Genomic DNA, 6,492 nt, shown 5'->3' on the forward strand with positions numbered 1-6,492 from the left:
TAAAGGAATAATGTTTGCCAAAGAAATTGACCCATGTGTTTATTTCATTATAGCTAGGTCCATGAGCACAAATGGTCCCCAGGAGTGTATCAATAATGGGGTCTGAATGAATATAGATTAAATATATTTAAGAATTAGAAGGGGAACTGTCTGCTGAAAAACTATTGTGGCCTTCCCTTCCAGCCATTTCGAAGCTTGCAGGCAGGAGCAGATACAACATTTGAGAAGGGGACTGATCAGCAGATAAACAGCAGATTATGCTGAAGAGCAGGTCATGCAGCTAAAGGTTATTCCTGTAAACGATCTCTGTTTTGCAATTTTACTAAGGAAATAACTTAAAATGACAAGATATATATATACCACTTTTAATCCTAACATAGTTATCCGACTATAAATCCTATGATGATTAAATCAGTCTCCTCCAATCTGGTATCTGGTATGAATTGTGGCCGCAGTTAGAAATTGCGGTCCCCATGGATTGTGAGAATGACAGGCTGGAGAAGGCTGAACTAAATTGAAAGCGCTCCCTTTTCGCTTTCTCTCTCAACATTAACAATACGTAAGAATAAACAACATGATGTGTTCGGAGGAACAAACATTTGAAAATAGGTAGGCGCTTGAGGAAAGAAAACTCAAAGCCAGGAGAAGGACTTGGTTATTCTTCACTTTGTTCCCAGGAATGAGCAGTGGATGTTCATTTATTCATTCCAAAGAGTTGTGAAGACATGGAAGTTTGCGGACCACATTGGGTAGTGAACTCCTGGTGGATTAGTATTCTCTTTGCTGGATGTATTCAAGTAGGTTGAGCAACCAGCTGTTGGGGTTGCTTCTGTTTTCTGCCCTGAGTGGGGAGTTATATCCAGTGGAGTAAATGACCTCTTCTAACTATATGCTTCTACTCTGGCTCCCTCCCTGATTGGTGACTTTCCCGGATATATATTTTTTTCTGTGCAAGAGGCAGTGCTATCTGCAGTGTGGGGGATGTATAGTAATAAAGCTTCCACATCTTAAAAGGAAAAAAAGTCTGGAAAGAAGACACTTTGCTGGGAGTCCAGTTTTTTAAAAATCTCATCTGCAAACTTTATTTCTTCCCTGTAACATATGCATGTGCTGGGTACTTTACAACACATTAATCCCACAATTCTTTGCCACTGGTTTGGGCAGCCTTTAGCTTTGGGGCTTATTATTTTTATATCCAAAATGGATGTACATTCCCAGTAAATAAACCTATTGAGTCCTGTATTGGTGGTGTGGAGAGGCGAGTACAGTTTCAGTGGACAAAATTGTGTATTAATAAATTGTAAGTGTACAAGTGAATCCACTTCCCTCGATCTCTTCTTTGCCTCGTTCACCAGTTGCACTATGGGAAGTTTTTCATGCTTCTCGTGTGTCTGTATGAAATGACTGTGCAGCAGAGGTTTTCTGTCTTCTGTGGCCCAAAGAATAATCTTCCTAGAGCTAAGTGATCACGGTTTTTGCCACTAGGATTCCTCTATGGAACACGTGCAGTAATAGAAATCTAGCATATGCTGTTGTTGTCAGTCATTAATTAAACGTAAATGTAACAGTCTCTTGAAGACATATTTAGTATACAATTTGTATTTGAACTGCTACATAAACTAATAATCTTATCTCCTAGAGAAGACTAATAAAATTGGACAACTATGCATTATCATTTGGTAACTTCCTTGTCCTATTTAAGAATGTCATCGACATTCAAGCAGAGACGTGATAAACTTTTTTCTGGAGGAAAGGTGATTGCAGCCCTCCTCAAACCTTGCTTTGCCACTTTCCCTTCCCTTACTCCATGGATCAAAAATTAACAACTTATATTTTAAACAATTCCCCCCTTTTAGAGAAAAAGCTCCCAGGAATCCTGCGCCGTGACTAGTCCCTTCCTTCCTTCCTTCCTTCCTTCCTTCCTTCCTTCCTTCCTTCCTTCCTTCCTTTCCTTCCTTCCTTTCTTTCTTTCTTGTGTCCTGTGCTGCCCTGTCACAGCTCAAGCGGTCCCATGCCATTTATTTCAATTGTGGCAACGTATTGCAAAGTGAGGACTGATCTACTAATCACAGGATTAATCTGGAACAAAAAAATCAAACCTGGAGCTTTGCAGAGATTTTAGTACTGAAGCAGAATGGATTACAACCATATACCTCACTTCAGTTAATTAAAATGTCTACAAAATTGCTAAAGAAGAATTGGTGCTGGCTGAGAAGGGACCTGAGAGAGTATCAGTGTGGGACTCAGTGGCTGTTGAATCAGTAGGCACAGCACCCAGTGGGACCTGATCCACCTGCATCTTGGAGCCTGGTTCTGGGCCAGGACATCAACCTGAAAAAGCCTTCTTAATTACATTCCTGACTTAGTAAAAATTGGGCTGAAAAGCAAAAGCTCAGTTCCACAGGGGATCATCTTATTTAAACACACACACACACACACACACACACAGAGTGGAAGGGCTTTTGCCCTCATGAAGAGGTTTCCCACGAGCAATGTAGCAAACAGATTTTAAAAATACCAACAGCTAAAATACAGAAACCAAAACACAACAACCTTAAAACTCAGAGAAGAATCTTTTACAGTTTATAAGCTTCAGGCAAGGATGAACTTCTGAGAAGCCATGTCATGTGTTATTTCCAAAACTCCTGGATACAGGATTTAATGTGGAGTCCTTGGTGCTCTCTGAGCCTTGTTGTTGTTGGAGGTCCCAGCAAATCAGCATGCCTTATTAGCATGTGGATGAGTTCATTCTAGGATGCAATTCTCTATGTGCTTCTGGAGGAGGCTGTTTGTTGTCCCTCCCACATTCCTCAGTTCTACCTTCTTCTACCGTCTGAGAAGAAAGCATGCTGCTGCTGTTCCTTCCATCTGAGGGCCATGCATAGGCCTTGAGTCAGGAGGTTCCCCCTTTCTGCATGCAGCCTTTAGCAGCAGTAAGGGTAAGGGTTAATTCAGTTTAGGGAAAGAAAGAAGAACAAGAATCATTTTTCCGGAATGGATGTAACTGGACCAAATACATGAGGAAGACTTTTTTTTTTGCTTACTTTTGAACCTGCTTTGTCTACATGTGTAATTCTTTATGCTTGGGTGGGCTAAGTGTGTAAGATCAATAACCTATATTTCTCTAACTTGCTCATTAATGCTATTTTAGATAATATTCTTTTCTGTGCACGTCTTTTTGCCGTATTAAGCTCTGCTCCATTCAGTGGTCCTAGACTAATGGCTTCAGTTGTTTTCTTGCAGACGTTTCATTGCCAGACCAGGCAACATCTTCAGTGCAAAAAGGGAGTGGGACTTGCTCTCTGTTAATATACTGTGGCCTGTCCTGCTTGTGTTGGTGGAGCTGTTGTTCTCTCCTTGGGAGTTCCTTGATTGGGCTGTTGTTTGCTGCTTGGTTGATTGACTGAGTTAACAGTTCCTTGATTAAGGTATAATGTACTGCAGTCAGGGACCGAGTTGCAAAGTTTGCTGTTGCTGCAAAAAGGTTGCATATGCATTATTTGAACAAGATACCAGAAGGCTGAAAACAAGTTAGGGAAAACCTGCAGGGCATCACTTCTGGAATTCTTTCCAGCCTCTTAAAGTTAGCTTGGCTCTGGATCATGTGGCTAAGTAGGAGGAAGGAGGGGTCTTAGAATGGAGCAGTAGCAAACATTCCCAGCCACTGCCCAATGGCCTTGGGGAAACTTTTTTTTTTTTTTTGAGAAGTTATTTTCTAGCCTGAACTGGTCCATTTTCATGTAAATGTTATCCCATCCTAATAAAAAAGCAAAAAGAAAAAAAAAAGTTATGGCACTTTTCAGATTTTCAAAGGTGTCCAGCTTGAAACCCCAGCACAGAATTCTGTGCAATTTGGCATGTGTTCTCTTCCTATGATCGTCTAACTCCTCTTAAAATTCCATCCAATCTCATCTATAACAGCAACAACATCAACAAACATTAAAGCTCTTTATGTTTTTCTTTTACTAAATAATGAAAGAACCCGGAAACGAAATTGGGTCAGATTGCCCCCAATTTGGGTCTACAAGGCTTCAGATCCAACCCTCAGAATATATAGGATAGGCTTGACATAGCTCTAGAAAATATGCAGAAGTTCAAGATTACAGACCACTAAAACAAACTTCAATGGCTTTTTCAGATAAGCGTGTATAGAATGGGACTGTTAATGAGTGCCTAGGTTGGGAAACAAAAAAATATTCCCTTTGGGCAGGTACCCACTTTCCTCATTTATAAGCGTTGCACAAGTGGTCATCTCAAGAGAGTTTGCTCAAGGGAATAGAACAGAGGTAAGTGACCGTTTTGGGTCCAATGGTATATCTGGTGCAGATCAGCACATACAGTATATGCAGTTTCAATCTGTCCCCCATATGTGCTCATACACATCAACATATGAATACATAAACAAACAAGCAAACAAAAATTGGCTCCCAACATTGCACGTGCTTCTCTATCTCTCTCCTTTATCATATGACTTTGATTTAGTATTTCTGTACTTCAATATCTCTGTGTGGCAAAGAGAGGATTAAGCCCCCCCTCCAAAATCACAATAGATAATAGCAATACAATAACAGCTTAATGGCACTATGGTCCTTGGCAGAAAAATAATGTTATTCACCCCCAGGCTAGACTGTGTGACTCAACAAAGGGTACGTATGCATTGGTGTTTGTGTTGCAAACCACAGTGATGCCAAAATGTGCACCAGGAGTATATAAATGGCAGAGTGTGTAGTCTATACCACAACACACATTTCCTCACTTTCCCCTCATGCTCCCCATGAGGAAATCTGTGTGTCTGAATCTCCATAACAACCCACCCCATTGGGATCTTTGGAAAGAATAGGTTCCTTTATGTCCAATATTGTGAAAATCCATTTCATTCTCATTACTCATATGTGCTTAGACATATGAAGGCCACAACCAGACCTGCAAAGTAGAGGACTACATATTCCCAATATTCCTGAAAAAAGTATTGACTACATACAGACAACAGAAATGTGTTTCCTTTCCTCAGTTCATTAAAGTAGTATACATAGGGGACATAGGGGTCATTTACTGGGCTGCGCATTATTTCTGTTTGCCCTCCACACCTTCTTTCTGTCTGTCACATGTAAAGAAACCCAGTTTATGTTTGCGTACTTCTAACTATCCCGGCACTTTTAAGTATTTAGCTTCACACACCATTAAGGGGTGATTGGAATGCCGAAGTTGGAGTAATGTAAAGCAATACATCTCCCCCTTTCTGATTTTGTCCAAGTACATTAGAATAACTATGTTAATAATGCATCAACTACAATGATTTTGCAAAATAGATGGTCTAGTACAGGGTTTCTCAACCAGGGTTCCCTGCAAGATCATAGTTTTTTAAAAAAATTCCAAATTCAGGAAACTTCACATGAAAGAGGTAAGTTTCATTCTTTATTTTCAGTTTAAGAGCACTGTTGATGTATATATACAGGCCTACACATGAAACAAAGATAATAATTTTGTAACTTCTGGCCTATATTTGAGCCTGAATGTGCAGGGGTTCCTGAAAATATTTCGAGGGTTCCTGAAGGGTCAAAAAGTGGAGAAAGGCTGGTCTAGTAGATAAGCAACTGGGACTATTTTCAAGGAAGTTGAATTGTCTGCTAAACCTGCTCAGCAACAGTTAAGCAACTAACACAAGATCTTAAATGATATTATTCCTTCCTTCCATCCCGTCCCCACCCCCACAAAACAATATAGTAAGGGCTTCCTTGTCAAAAAGGGAAGCAGGTTCAACCTTTTTGCTAGGAAAGGAGACACATGCAAAATTAAGAATTAGTTGGAAGTGCACAAAAGCTTTGAGCTCAAAACATTATGAGCTCAGAACAAAACAGGGGTTCCAGGGGTTTGAGCTCAGATAAAGTAGGGCTGAACTGAGCTGCATTATTTCTGATGCTTGAGCCAATAAGCTGCAGTTCCACTCCTGCTGCTATTGGCTGGGACAAAGGGGAAGAGGGGGGATTAGGGAGGAGAGAGCAGTTATAAAACCAGAGGTTCGTGCAAAGGGAAGCCATTTGGGGCTACTGCTGTGGAGGATGAGCATCAAGTAGATTGCTGAGAGGTATGTGCATCGTGATCGCTCCACAAGTGTTGTCAATAATGTTACTGAGATTTTGTATTCCATATTGTAAATGCAAAATTATGTTTCTCTGTTGTTTACCAAAAATTGGTAAACGCATGGCATTTAAATGCGAAGGTTGTATTGCTTTGGTTGGTTTGCTATAGTTCTGGCAGCTTGCTAACTGGAGAAATATGCCCAGTGCTTGTGAATTAGGAAAGGAGAAACCTAAGTTAATAACCACAGAAATATAAATTTCCCTATTGTTATATTGTCCATGGGTTACTTTGAGGGGAATCTATGGTGTATTGCTCTGGACTGGATTCTGTGGCTGTTGTGCAACCCTCTAGGCCTATGTGGCATGGCTGGATTTTGCTTCAGCCAATGAAAAACAGCCAAATTTCATGGTC

This window comes from Candoia aspera, chromosome 2 (genome assembly GCF_035149785.1).
Source record: "Candoia aspera isolate rCanAsp1 chromosome 2, rCanAsp1.hap2, whole genome shotgun sequence".
NCBI classification, from domain to species: Eukaryota; Metazoa; Chordata; class Lepidosauria; order Squamata; family Boidae; genus Candoia; species Candoia aspera.